General features: G+C 32.8%; 2 protein-coding genes across 9 annotated transcripts in view; one reads left to right on the top strand and one right to left on the bottom strand.

The window, feature by feature from the left end:
• rsh (Rap GTPase activating protein radish) overlaps nucleotides 1-1,826 on the bottom strand; it is a 156,759-nt gene extending 154,933 nt beyond the window's left edge. For 5 of the 8 annotated variants that reach the window (XM_069111537.1, XM_069111533.1, XM_069111536.1 and 2 more), the window contains exon 1: nucleotides 1,749-1,812. The gene's annotated coding sequence lies outside the window, so the exon portion shown is untranslated. Of the gene's footprint in view, nucleotides 1-1,655; nucleotides 1,714-1,748 lie in introns of those variants that run through there. The other 3 variants (XM_069111545.1, XM_069111534.1, XM_069111543.1) reach the window with 3 other exon arrangements.
• LOC138179097 (MAP/microtubule affinity-regulating kinase 3) overlaps nucleotides 1-16,023 on the top strand; it is a 54,414-nt gene that overhangs the window by 1,856 nt on the left and 36,535 nt on the right. The gene's annotated exons all lie outside the window — the stretch shown is intronic.

Raw genomic sequence — 16,023 nt, 5'->3', positions numbered from 1 at the left:
TAGATTTGCCAGAAGAGTAACGGTACTACGTAAAGTAAATTCTTCAAAAGATTAATTCAAAATAGAAAATAATTAAGTATTCAATTATTTAGTAACGAAACAATTTTGTTTTTTTACAATCTAGTTAATATTCTTTCAATTGTATGTTCTTGTAAAACTTTCTGTTTAGATACATTACAATAAAATATTGTTTATATATATCTCCTCCATATACTTTACGTCATTCTTGTTTAATATCTATAGCATTCTCTCGCATTATTGTCAGTCAGTATAGTTATTACATAATTGAATTGAAATAAATTATATTTTTATAATTTATCTAATTAAAGAAATACAGAAATTTTAAAAGGCGTTCACTCTTTTATCAAACCGACGATATAGTGGAAATAAAGCTTCATCTATTCTTCAAAATAAAGAGGACATGCGGTTAAAATGCAATTTTTGGCTAGTTTCTCAAGATACATCCGAAAAATCTTAAATAAGATCCATTCGAGATCTTCAAAATTTTGCACGATGTAGGTTTTAGCAATATCAAGAAAGAAAGAAGACTAAGAATAGTCAAATAGCGAAGGAATTAATCTTGATTCCGTGGCCCATGGTTTATCCACGCGGTTTAACGTGATTTCACCCCCGTCGTTCCATGAGATCCTCCGCGAAAACATTCAGAAAAACGTACGACGAAGTGTGAAGAGCCGCGCCGCTGAATCAACTCTTAAACCGATCTACCACTCGGTGAATAATTCGATCCTTAATCGAGGAAATCGGACGATTAACTATTTTAGGAACGCTTCACATGCATCCTTCGAAGAATAAGAACTTTTGAAATTTATTCATCGTCAAATATTTGCTATGTCTCACGACTGGAATTTTCTTAAAAATTTCTCGAAAAATTCTCGAAGTCCTCTGATTATCTTTTGCAAAAACTGTGGTAATATGTAATATTAGTGACTTAAAAGAATTTGTAATAGTTATGAATTACAGAAATCTTACAATTGTTATTATGAATCAAGAGATTTGGAAATTTCTTTAAATAATTATCAAGAAATGTATAAGAAGTCGAAAGTATATTATCAATAATTTAATAAGAAGTTCAAAGGATATTTATCAATAATGTGCAATTTAATTTCGATTCAGAAAATTCTTTGTTATCTCTGGTAATCTTTGCAAAAGCAATAACAGGAAGATCGCTGAGCTAAAAGAATTTAATTACGGATCAAAGAAATCTTGCACTTGTTATGACCGAAACAATCTTCAAGAATCCTTTGGTTACCAACAACTATATAATTTCACGTTATTATGTATATTCCAAAGAAGACATATTTACAGTTCGAAGAACCTTGTAGTTGACAAGAATGTGCGATTTAAATATGGGTCAAAGAAATCTTACAATTGTTGTGACCCACGATATTTTAATAAACTCTTTAGTTATCATGTATATAGATAAGTATACATATAATTCTACATTATTATACACCAAAGAAAATTCGTATCTAGTCCAAAGAATCTTCCATGTATCAATAATATATAAATTCACGTATTGTGTAATACATAACTTTACGTTTTATATAATCTGGAACTGTTATCTTACCCGTAATACGAAAGAAAAAAAAAGGTGGAGGAAAAAGACCGTTGGTGAATCTGTTAATATCACGTACCCAGTGAATCCGGTTTAAGAGTGGACGAAGGACACGGCACAGAAAGACAGAAAGAGAATGTGTGATCAGCCAGGGTGAAGGAGATTTACTCACGATTATGTTGCACGTTTCATTGATGCGGCAGGACTGCCGTCGAGGGTGGAAAAGCACGTCGGACCGGTCGCGAATGAGGCTCTCTCCTCTCTCGACGCGCATCGCGCAGACGTGCTTCTCCAACCCCCTCTGCATTTACGTGTACACACGATAAACGCGGGGAGTGGAAGGAAGATCGCTCAGCGGTTTTCTCGGGGCTGATATAGCGGGACAGAACAACCGAAGGAACGTCAAGGGATCGTATCGCGAATATGCTTGATCAAACATACACGTGCAACTCCGCGAAATATTCTCGAGCGCAGAAAAAGCGCCTGACCTGCCGGCTTGAATACTCAATTTTCTTTTTTAACTCGTTTAGGATTTAATATTATGACTCGACGGTGGATGGTTTTACTTTAAGTTTTTACTTATGAATACAACTAAATAAAGTGGAATTTAAGGAGAAAGTTGTTTCGTGAAAAGGATAGATCCTAGTTTGAACGGTGGTGGAGGGTAGGTAAATCTTTTTTTTTTTTTGCTGACTTACTAGAGTTGAATAGAAATTCATATTCTTGTAAATATAATTCAAAGGATATATTATATTATATTATAAATTTTGCAAACGTGAAGTTATTTTGAATGCAGGATGAAAAGCAAAAAATGTCCCAGTTTACAAGTTTATTTTGCAAATGAAAATAATCATTCTGAACATTGGAGTGGAACTTGTGTTTTAATACAGAATGTAATAAAGATTATTTGTTGGAATTTACGTACAAACGAATACTTCAAATTTTCAAACAAAAATTTGAAAGATGATATTTCCAATGAAATCATCACTTTATACAGTGTGATATATAATATCATTACATATTATTGGGTACAGAATATATATAATATATAAATAGAATAGTTAAATCTAATAATTGAAATAGTAATATAACTTTAAAAGTATATATTGTAGAACATTAAAGAAAGTTAATTTTTTAAGAATCATTAATAAAAGACTGTTCAATTTATATCGCTTAACTATTAGAGAAAAGATTAAGACAGTTTTTAAATCATAATATTCTTATTAAATATTACAATCTTATTAGATAAAATAATGGCAATTTCATTCTAGGAAATAGTTCATTTCTAAAGCCAATTTCCACAGATATTTCAAGATTGATGGTTATTAAGGCTTGTCACCCTTCTATTTAATTCTGAATAATTATGATATCCAATGAGTTCCAAAAAGTTACTCGAAGCTAGAATTTAATAAATCCAGGTACTATACCCAAGATAAGGTAACATGACATACTACATGTATAAGATGGCGTGTAACATCTTGCGCGGCAACGCGACGTAGAGAAATCGTGCGATGGAAGAACATTTCCGCAGATTTGCTGCTTAATGTTCAAGGGAATTGTAGTGAAATTTGGGCGAGTGACCGTGAGGAATCGGAACGCAGGTTTTAAAGGGCGCTTTAAGAATCCTTTCGGGAAACTCCTGAAAAATATAAAGCAGAATTCGGGTTACTTCGTTGCGCGCGCGAAGAAAACAACGTTTATTATCCGGTCGATTTTTATGGCAAACGAAGATACGTTTCCTATCTATAGTTTCCTGGCTACATTTTTCCCGAAATTTCTTTCGGGACAGCGTCAAAACAACCGAAAGATCGTAATAAGATTCGTGAAAAATATGCGTGTGTTTTGGGAATAAATCGTTTCCTACTGTACAATTATTTTTCTATGAGAATAAAATTGATAAATCTCTTTATGAGAATGAAGATTTCGGAAGAGTTTCAAAACATATTGGAAGATTGTAGTAAGATTCGTGAGAGAGAAGCATATTTCTTGGGGATGTTCTTCTCTTTTGTTTCGCGCTTTGCAATACTTTCTGATAATTCAGTTGAAAAATGTTTCAACAATAAATAATTCCTTTTACTAAATATACATGGGGTTAAGAGACGTAGTCAATAAAAGCTTGATTTGTAATAAAACCGTGATGAAACATAACAATCTACTTCCTTTATTTCTGTAAACGAAGGGGAAAGTTATAGGAGTTCGAGAACTTTCATGTTGAATGTGTTGATTCGTAAAGGGAAGAAAAATCAATGAACCTGTCAATTATTCAGCCGGTTGCAATAAAAAGAAACATCGTGATCGTGGGATACTACTGGATGTTTTTACTCTTACTTCTTCTCCGAAATGACATCACTAAGTCTTCCCTTTTACGTGGGCACCCGGCCCGATTTTACCGCTCTACTCAAGACTCCTAACACACTGGCTTTTCCCAAAATTTATTTTTTCACCTGACAAATACATACAGTTTAATTTAGAAACAGGATAAATATAGAAAAAGATCTGCATTTTTTAAATCAAGAATTTTCTTTAAAAATGTATATTGTTTATTTCATAAATATCTTTGTATTTACTATAACTTGAGAAAATTAATAGTACTCTATGAGCAAAGAAAATTAGTTAAAAGCCTGCTTGATAATCGAAATTTTTGTTAAAGATTAATTACTTTCTACGTAAAAAGAATATTTTTATCCTAATTACACATAATTTACGTATAATAATTGCATATATAGATATAATAATTATACATTTATTATACAATTATGTAGAATTACATATAAACGTTTATACGATAAAACTATAGAAAAAGGACTTTTACATTAATTTCGCTGATATTTGTGTATGTTATAAGAAGGGTCCTGAGTAAAATGCACTTTGTCCGAAGCCTGTGATAATCAAAAGTTACGAGAGGAAGAAAATTGAATATGTTACGTTACATTTGGTCTAATATAAGTTGTTTTTCTTATACGATATTGACCTTATTCCAGGCAATAATTCAGTGTTTATATTTATTATTCCCAACCTTTGTTTCTGCGTGTGGACTCTAATACTCTCAGTGTGATGTTGTTATTCGTTCTTAGTGTATCTTCAGATTTTCATTCCTTTGCACAATGAGTTCATACAAATTTTATTCTTCTTTATTTCGATTACTCTTACGCAACTTGAAAGCATGATTATAAAAATGTAAGACGTAACGCACAAATTTTACGCCTTCCTACATCATCATCAGTCTATTATGACCTAATCTAACCGAACCTAATCCATTTTTAGTGTGTAATAGAGCCATCAACGAATAAAGGCAAAAAATTTAACCGCGATGGCAATAATTTTATTATTTTGTACAGAAAAAATATCACAGTCTGTGACGAGAACATATCCAAAGTGAACATATCCAAACTCAATAGTGAAGCCATTTTTCTATAGTTTTACATCTAGATACATCTAGATAATTATAACATCGTTATATATATTTTGTGGTAAAATTTCTATGCTTCGAATACAGATCTTAATCCTTTTTCCTTTTTGATAATTAAATGAAGAATCCTCGAGAAACTGTTCGCCTGCTCAAGACAGAATCTCAATTTTCAATTTTTGGTTTTCGTGTCTTCTTTTAAACTGCAGATTCACTGAAATAACTTTTAAGAAAATTACATGTAAAATGAAAATGTAATGCTGGATACAACGAAAAACAAGAAAGAATTGAAGGGAATGTTTATAAAACTTAAGAAGAGGGAGACAATAGACATTCTGGCGTGGATAATAATATTATGCGTATCGATCAATGGGTTGGGAACGATGAAAACTGCATATCATTAGATATTCGGTCGGCTTATTACCTATAAATTCTACCTATAACTTCCTTAATCGAAGAAACTTTCTACCTCTGTACGTGATGGAAATCCGTCAGGAAGATAAGATAAGAGTACAACTTCTAATGAAATGTTTATGGAAAATCTAAGTACATGCTTCTAGAATTTCCCCGAAATTATAATTCCTTGCGAAGATATCTGATCTACTTGTACGACAGAAATATATATCGTATGTCTTTAATGATACGATTTTTTAATTTTCTAATTTGATGACATAATCCCTTTATTTCATTATGTTTATGACGTACTTCAAGATGATTTATGATAAAATAGGAATTGTCAATCGATATTAAAAATACGATTTGTTTATCTTACTTAATATATTTAAATTACCTTTACAATACGGATTTCAGTTAACTATAAATTAACAATTGTTTTCTCAACAAAATACACTTAAGTGCAAAAATGTCTACGTTTGTTTAAACATCGTAAGATAATTTTATCCGAATTTTATTATTTACGTAATAATAATCTTCTCTGATTAAATACCTGAAATATTTAAAAACATGAAAACATCACCGATCTCATCGTTTCTCGCCTTCTTTTCTCTTTAGCTTTATTCTACTCAAAAGATACTTTCTGCAATAGAAATCTGAGTGTTTTCAAGATGGTTACAGAACTAAAAAATTCGATTCAAAAATAAATAGTGCTGCGGAGGAAAGGAAGACTCTTTTTCGGGGTTTTATCTGTTCCTTTATATTTCCGAGGGTTATACAACGTGTCAAAGATGAAAAGAACAAGTCTCGAGTACTTCTTCATGCAAGTTTAATTTAACTGCAGCTACGGTATTCTTTACGTATAAACGTATCACGAACGTATTTTCTAAGGGTAGTATTTCGTTGAAGTATTCGGTTGAAATATTTTAAGAAACGTTGTCGTGCACGAAATTTTCTACTGTCTTTCTTGCTTCATCATATTTAATGTTAAAGGTAAAATATCTCGCAGCAACAATATCGCTTAGATATGTATTTCGCGAATAAAATGAATTCCTTCTTCTACCCTCCACGTCGCCACTGAAAAATCGCGTATCGTCGAATAGCAAACGAATATGATACAAAGCATCAAAGATTCACTGAAAAACTACGGCTACGTGTTCGACGTTTCAAAATTCGAGGATAAAAACAGAGTAATAAATGAAAGAAAGATGAAAGTTTTAACGAAAATAAGAAATTGAGGTGGCCCTAAAGTGCCAGGGTGTTTAAAGGATTTGATGCGTACAGCCAGTGTTGTTAATATTAATCTCTTCTATATGTATAATATTCTATATATATAATCTAAATTGTAACTTCTCTAGGGAATAACTATAATCTAACTGGAGAAATACTGGCACATATATCGAGATTGAGAGATATAGTAGCGAGAATTTAGTTAATCATGATTTCGACCTCCTGAAAGCATCATCAATTTAATTTCACAGTTAATTAACAAGAAATGGTAATTTCGAATTATATTCAGAGCGCCGGTTTATGAAAAATAATAGTAGTCTAACTTTGTCGTTTAACAACAGAGAGAAGTTTATTCGTCGTTAAATACCGAATCTCTCGATGATAGTGATTATTCTAGTTAGGAATCTCATAACTTTTTATACGTATTTTTCTCCCTGTTAAGAGTATAATTATGTTACATTTGCAAAAATTCAGATCAATCTGTTTGAAATCGATTTATCTCGATTAATTTTTAATCCCTTGGTTCTGAAAACTTTTAATTAAAAATCGCTTCAGGTAACAGATTAATAATAAATTAATAAAAAACGATCTAATAATTGCCAAAGGGAGATATTTTCCATAGTCCCGAAGAAAATAACACACTTAGTCCTGAAATGTTTAAAAACATAATTAAACAACGTAAAGATCGACGTCCAATATCCTGAAACAATGTGATAAAGAAACTTCGCCAAATTGCATGCAATGTTTATAACGTATCGTCCTGGAAACGCGTAAGAAAGTGTCCTGACCTGATAAACACTCCATTCGGTCCTCTAATTAAAAAGTTGTACAGGACACAGCCGGTGCAACGTCTTCGCGGCGCTCTTGAATCTTTCATGCGTCACAGGATACGCTCCATTACGAGAGCAGATGTTCCACCTGCGCCCCAAAAAAAAAGCGAATATCAACGGAAAAACAAGGTTGTTCCCTCGTGAACGGCCACTCCAAGAAGATTGATGGCTGCTTGGAACACAAAACGATTCCTCCTTTCGACAACACAAACGTCATGGTTACTGCTGCTTTGCATCTGACGATATCAACTATGCCAATTTGATCTCTCGGTGATTGATCCATTTTCGAGTTTATGATTTATTTCGAAATTTCGCGTAGGTAATAAAAAGGACCAAATTTTTGGTGACTTAACTTTCCTTTTATTGTATTTCTTAATCGATATATATATATCGTGAATATCTATAGATATTCATATTTTTATGAGCACAGCGTGCTTTTATTCGACGTTAACTTTTGTCTTTTTTAAATGGCAACTGACAGAAGAAATACGAGCGGACGTAAAAACCATAATACCGATTATAATTCTAATCGATACTCATTACAATAGGAGCACTACGCTTTTCTTGCTATGAAAGAATAAAGGAAGAAAAAGAAAATAAACGGAGACAAAATGGGCGAGCGAAGAGAAAGGAAAAATGAACGAGCGTCTGTCATTAGCTAAAGATAAAATCGGCGTGTCTGCTGCCGATGATCATCGAAACATACGTAACGTAACGTAAGAAGAGAAAAATACAGGAAGGAAGATGAACAAAAATATTTTTTTTTTTTTACCTTGCCATTGTGAAAAAAGGAGAAGGATAAAGAGATTAATCGCGAAAAGAGAAAAGAAGAAATGAAGATCGTTTCTTATTGATCCGTCTGATTCGATATTGCTCGAAATAAGGCACATTCTTATCAAAGATATAATTTTCAAAAGATAACTTTATCCAAAAAAACTGCATCATTGGATAAATTACTAAATCGTATAAGAAAGTTCGTTTGGCTTCTGGTGATACATTTTGAATACTATTATAAAATTATTACTTGGAGTGGATATACGAATAATACGAATAAATATTAATTATAATTGCATCATTTAATGATAAGAATAAAGGCAAAACGGATATTATGAGTTAATATTTTAATGAAAGAGTTATTCGTCAATATATACATCAGATTATTGACTTCTTTCGTGACACAGCGAAAATTATTGTTAATTTTGCTCGAGTTTACAATATTTCAGATTATTCAGATTATTGAAATAGTTTATTAATATTGAAATATCGTTTATTTTAATATCTGGAAATATCTTTCACAAGTAATCATTAAATAATTTCAAGAATGTACGTATATCGAAAATTTTTTACAAAGAAGTTTCGTTACACATATTCTTTTCTTTTTTTTTTAATTCTCGTGATGATTAAGCTAAAGAAAATGAGAGACTGAAAAGCAAAATTATTTCATCATACTAATGCAGTGTGCAGAGGAAAGAAAAATACGAGAGGAATGAAACAAAAGTGGCTGGTGATTCAAAATCCTTGGCTGATAGTTGTTAGGAAAAAGAGGAGGAGATAAGTAAGTTAGAATGGAGGATAATAAAAACGGAAGAACTCGAAGTAACGAGTAACCTCGAACTAATTTAACGCAGGTGACGCTAAGCTTTTAATCATTGAAACAGAGACAGGAGAAATAGCGGAGAAAAAGGAACAATCTCGTAACAAGAATTAAGCCAAAAGACGAACATATGTATTCCATTAATAGTGAACTTTCAATGAACAGAGATTAACGAAGTTTTTGTCAAAATAATAAAGGAAATCAAAACTGTTGGGCTAGGCTAAGCTATTGGATATTTAAATTAATTCGTCGACGATTTAGTAAAATCTAATTCCTAGTAACTGGACTGAAGATATTTATGCAACTTTATATTTCTAGGAACAGAGGTAAAAGTAGAATTAAAACATAGATTTATTTCATCCGTTACAAATTATAACGAGTACGAGTGCTTTCTGTACTTTATATATTTTTGCATACCACGACCTGTGTATTTTTCTACCTTTAAATTTCGCGTAAATATATAAAAATTCACGATCTATGTATAGTATACGTACAAAGTATACACGAACGATGAATGATGGGAAGTTTCCTATAGTGAGTGTTGAAATACTTTCGTGATGTATGTATATACCACTCTAGTGAAATAAATAAACTTCGCTAGAAGAATTCACTGACGGTTGCGAATTTTACTTTAGAAGAATGGAAAATGTTGAAAACGTTGAGCGACTCTCCATAGAATTCGATAGACAAGAACTGTAGAGGAATCTAGAGTAAAAGGAAGAGAGAATAGAGGCGAGAGATACAAACTCAGGCTTCGGGTAATGATTACTCCAGCAAGCTCATGGGGGATTTTAATAAGGAAACGAGAGCTTATTCATATACCCTCATGGCGCAAGCGCCAGAAAGCCACCTGTAGCCCCAGCTTCCAATCAATACATCACAGACGCATATCGTGCAGCTTTCCAGGTAGCAATGTGCATACATGTATATACGTAAGCAGGCACGGATCCATTCTGCGAAGCCAGAAATCGCCTGTTGCTGTTGTCCACGTTCTGCCAACCATAGTGATTTCGATTGCGATCATTTCAACTCCCTCAGGCATCTCCGATATCTCAAAAGCAACTGGAAGGAATTGGATCCATACATTGACAATTTCGCTTTCTACGGCCATCCATACTATGATCCATAGTCATATTCCAGCAAATCAATGTAGGTCACCGTTTAAAATCGGTCGTATCGAATATTACAACTTCGAAAGTAAATACAGTACGTTCTCTCTCTTTCTCTTCCTCTGTCTGTCTGTCTCTCTCTTGCTTTCTTTCATTCTTTACAAATGTTGTAATACTATTCAGTACTTGCTAATCCCTTTCCTACAGAGAAAAGGCAGCTTGTCCTTGCTCAATGGTTAATCGATATTTTCTTGTTACTACCGAAAGGCAATAATGGGAATTGTTGTATTAATCTTCGAATTTGGGAGTATTAAAGTTCATCGTAGAGACAAATATAAGCTTCTTAACGCCTCTAATATATGTATGTCATTATAGGCTAATATCAGTTGACTTTAAACGGTAAAGCCATTACCTATTCTGCACTTCAAAGATCCTAACCATTCTTTCAGAAAATAATAAAAACTATTTAACTGAAAATTGTAAAATTCTAAAAAGGGAGTTGACAACCTTGTAACTTCTCAATTCACCAATATTGCTGTGAATTATTGTGCAACAGTGCCCTGATTTTTATATTCTACCATAAGCATAATACATCGTCTGCGTAATTATGTAAACGTCTATTCGATCGTGCTACGAATCTCAAGTTTGTATCCTTAGGATTTCATTTTCTTAATTCGTATGCCAAGAGATTAATTTTATTATCAAAAGTTTAGGTGCTAGCCAACGTTAATGTCAGAAAATAATTCTTCTAAACTCCGATAGAATTGGTCAATTTGATTTCAATGTGTATCTCTATATCATATAATATTAAAAAAATTAATAAATATAGCAAATGAAAAAAATTCACGCAGCGTAGAACTGCGAAACTTCTGAAATCAACGCGTGAATGAATCATAAATATTGAAGGATTCATAAGAGGATTGCGCTACATGCATTTATCGTTCGCGAAACAGCTTAATGGAAACATTACTTGGATTCGTGTAGTATCAGTGGAGAATTTATAATATATGGTTATATCCTGTCTATAATCGGACAAGTGATAATTATATGCGTTGCCCGATAGAATGAGAGAAACAACGGTTTCACTTGAAAAATTTGTTATACCGATAGGTTCCTATTTACGGGACGAAATTTATCAAAACCTCACCGCGTAAAACCGTTTTAATGATAATATGATTTATGGATCAGCGCAGAATAAATTGAAAAATAAAGCGAAAGGGAAAACAGCGTTACCGCGTATCGAATGTGTTTCACGCGTGTTCTCGTATGAAAAAATAAAAATCGTTTCATCGACGATGAAATAATTAATCGAGTCGCGAAAGCTATGTTTTTATCCGCGTAGAAATCAATAACAGCGAAGAAAGTCTCGTTTATACTGTGAGTTCGCTCTTAAAAGGATTTTACAGGATCGAAAGAAAAACTACGACGAGCCGGTCTTCTTTTGTACCTATACAGTTAGCCTCTATCTCTGACAAATATTTCATTTCACGTATAATCTAAGTTTACGAGACTTCTTTATTAAATCACTCCAAATGCTTCGATAGGAATTCTTCGTACTATTAGCGATGGTGATAACCATTTTTATTCATATTTCAAACACATTTCTTTAAGAACGCTGTGTATTATATGTATAGTATAATAAACGAAGTCTAGTTTCAATCCATTCATCCACATACAGATCTTTTAAACGATCGAAGATATCTTCTTCGTGATATATCTTTGAAATTGTTTGCGTACGTATGGTAAGGTAAATATTTCGTAGAACAGACTATACGCTGAACGACTTTTAAAACGACTCATGAAGGGGTAGTCAATTCAACCCAGCCCGTAATACAACAACCCCTCGATGTTCGTGAAGAAAATTCTCCACGAGATCGTTTTTTTTTCACAGCTCCCTTAAGGTTCTTCCCTAGCCTCTTTGTTGGCCTCATCTTCGCGTAGATCGACATCACTGCCGGTCGGATGTGTTCATAATGGAAATACGACAGAATCAGCGATCAGGATCTCGAATGTCATCTCGACGATGTTCAGAGAAAAGCTCAGAAATAATCTGTGCGCTCTTGGATTTACGTCGTTTCAAGACTTCATGGTTCTCCTCGGTACTTTTAACTTTAAAATTGTCAGAAGTATCTACACACATCATAAGTGTATAAATCTTTCATTTGTTTTAAAATTAAACGGATCGATAGTTTATAGATTTTCATACATTCCAGTGACTAATTTAGTATCTATTCGAATGTTCTGATTCATAATATTGGGATCTTTGGATTTATTCGTTTTTCAATTGGTTTTAGCAGTGTTTTTTTTCAAAATGTTTGCTACAACAGAGTTCAAAGGACTTAGGACACCTTACATTTTTAACAAAATTTCAGTATCTAATTAAATATATTAATACGAGTATCTACGTGTAATAATACGTGTAGAGGAAGAATTCTAAGTTAGTATCTACGAGACAAGCCAATGTATATTACACAGATAGACTCTCTAAGGAGTTAAAGTTACCACATACGTTCTGTAGTTCTATGGTAGACACCTATGAAAGAGTTGTACAATGACGCGCGTAAAATCGACTAGCGATTTATCACGGTCATTTTTCACTTAGGGATGAAAGTTTCTATTGACTGGCTGGCTCGATAAATGAGTGATATATGGGAGCAGATTAATGGAGTTTCCAGATTTTTCTTATTCGTCGTAAAATAAGTTGTTTAAATAAATTATACGTGGCTAGATTTTTCCGTGTGAAAAGTCGTTCTTTTACATCGAATCTTAATTACCACAACACAAAACTCTCTTTTGAACAAAACTCTCCAAAATGAGCAACAACTTGTTTGCATTTATAATAAACAAAATAAGTGAAACTGGTCGATATAGGAATAAAAACTATCGTTTTGAACAATTTTCATTTAGAAATAAGTCGTGACATACACGTTATGTAATCGGGCAACCGTGATAATTTTGATGTCCATGTAACATAACGTGTATGTTATCCGAGTAAAATAGCGTTTTAGTTAAAACTTCATAAAGATAAACGCACAAAAGGTAATTATATCTGTTTCAAGAATGAGACAGTTATATAACGTATATATGATAGGAATAAACGTTATTCATATTTGTAGGCCAAAACCGACAAAATATGACACACACGCAAAATATAAAAATTTTAATAAAATGTAAGGATATATAGTTAAACAAATAAAATTGTTTAAAGTAATATAAATCATACGTGACAACAATTTTCGAGATACTCTCCCAAATATAAACCTTCATTATTTCTGCAGTCACTGCTTTGCTGACTGTTGTCTGAAAATACTGATGATATACATGTGTTGTCATGCGACAAGATACTGCATGGCATACCAGTATGTAAATATGAAACCGGAATTTTTGTATAGAAAATACCTGTTTATTGTATGAAAATGATTAAAAATATTTTATTCGAAGTATTGCCCATCGCTAGCTATACATTTTTCCCACCTGTCTGGCAATTGGTGGATGACACGCCAAAAAAACTGTCGCTCTTTCGAGGCAAACCAGTCATCGAGCCATTTTCGTACATTTTCGTAAGAAGTGAAGTGTTGGTCAGAAAGTGCGTGTCCGATCGATGCAAATAAATAGTAATCGGACGGAGCCAAGTCTGGTGAGTAAGCCGCGTGCGAAAGTATTTCCCAACTGAACGCTTCGATCGTTTCCTTGACCGGTTTTGCTGTATGCGATGGTGCATTATCACGAAGCAAAATTACTTTGTGTTGCCTTTTTGATATTCTGGTCGTTTTTCACGCAAAGCTTGATTCAAATCGATCATTTGTTGTCGGTAGCGCTCAGTATTAACGGTTTCGCCAGGTTTTAACAGCTCGGTGGTCTTTTTCGGTGATCTTCTACGTTCTTCGTTCCTCACGTCAAAATTGCCACTTCTGAATTTTTTAAACCACTCAAAGCACTGTGATTTACCAAGAGCATGCTCACCGTAAGTTTCGACAAGCATTCGATGCGATTCTGCAGCATTTTTCTTCAAATGGTAACAGAAAATCAATGCTGTCCGCAAATCGTACTTTCCAGGCACAAAATTTGACATGTTCAACGCTATTGCAAACTATGCTGTTGTATGAAACTTGTATTGTTCTGAGTCGAAAATGTTTGTGAGATGTCAACAAAGACTTTTGGCATCAATGACGTAGTTTAGTGATAACTACATTATCAGCTAGGGCCATCTATAGGCAAATTCTAGTTTCATATTTACAGACCTGGTATATGTTATGCCACCGGTCTCGAATGTGTTAAATAAATGCTGTTTATTTTTAATATTATACGATTGTATAATAATTTATTAATTTAATACAGTCTAATTATTAGGTTGCTTCTACTCTCCTGTTTTCAATTAGTAGATCTAATTACATGAGAACATTCGCAGCCTAGTAATCAGTTAATAAATTATTTTACAAAATTGCCCCAATGTTTCGAATGAATATCCGGTAAAACAAAGTCAAAAAATAGTTCATTCATTGCCTACCCTGTATACGTGATACGATGCAACCTTCTTGGCAGCCCTTACTTTATTAATAACACCGCGTGTGCGCTGTATGATTAAAGTAAAACGTAAACATTGATAGCGTGGTCGACGAGAACTGTGGCGACGGTTCCTGTAAAATTTTCACAGTCGTGTTTGCTATTTGTGCAAACCAAACGCGAGTACAAATCGTTGAAACGACGACGGAGATAGGACTTTTAATGTTTTAAGCTGATGAATAACAGTGTAGCGAACAACGGAATTCGACGGAAACCGAATTCTTAGAAAAATATTTTCCTTTAATCGAAGCTTCTGCTATGTATATTTAAAAAATTCAGTTTTACTTGGTGATAAAATTCTTTCGCTCTTTTTAGTTAAAAAATGGGATATACGAAGATTGAGAAGGAATTTTATGAGAAAAAAATTGATCGTTGGAGGATTGGACATTTTTGTTCGAATTTAATAATTTCACGTTTGATCAAATCATCAAATCCTATTCATTCTAATAACGATATTTGTAAGATTATTTTTCGTAGGTACATATTTCCCTATTAAAAATTTAATTAAATTCATAATTATTTTACCTTTTTTATTAATGTTCAAATTTGTGTACTTTACATTGAAAGGAGGAGAATTTTGTGATAAAAAAATTAGGTCAAGATAGAATTAGTTTATTTAGAATAACAGACCTTGTAATTTATGATTTTAAGATAATTTTTTCGGTTAAAAAGTATTAGGTTAAAGCTGATAAAAGCTATTATATGAAAATCAAGGAAAATAGAAGCACAAGAAAATTTCTTTACATCTATAATTGAACTATGTAATGCAATACAGTAGTCTCGCTAATGACCCAAAAAGATTCGCGCTTCTCCTGACACATAAATTAAGCTAAATTAAAGTAAATTAAAAAAGTATTATCTATAGAATCGTTCGGTATACTGTCAGAAGATCATATTAAAATAAGTAGAAAATTACTGTTCTCTCTCGTGAAAAAAAATGTAATGGTACTTTATAGAATTCTAATGAACTTCTCGACCTACTTGCGAATATTCAACCTACACAATTTCTCTTCAATTCATCATGTTGGCCGATATGCACCCTTTTATAGATTAAAGAGAAAGCTTCTTTATGCAGGTTTACACATCACACGTTGGTTTCATATTGAAAGAGTATGTAATTTCCGTTTCTGTCCTCTTCCTTTTCCAATGTGACCCCTGAAATAATAAAACATTCATTAAGAATCTTATTACCGAAGCGTAATCATTCAATTATACTTTAACAACTCCTTTAACCATTTCTACAATTTCTATGACAACTTTGTTATTTTTATGCTGTATCTTTACATATGGGACATTGAAACAGCTAAGTCTAAGGTTTTAAT

This window comes from Bombus flavifrons, chromosome 4 (genome assembly GCF_040668555.2).
Source record: "Bombus flavifrons isolate JBK064 chromosome 4, iyBomFlav1_principal, whole genome shotgun sequence".
NCBI classification, from domain to species: Eukaryota; Metazoa; Arthropoda; class Insecta; order Hymenoptera; family Apidae; genus Bombus; species Bombus flavifrons.
Note: the sequence above shows the minus strand (reverse complement) of the source record. Positions and strands in the feature narration are given on the sequence as shown.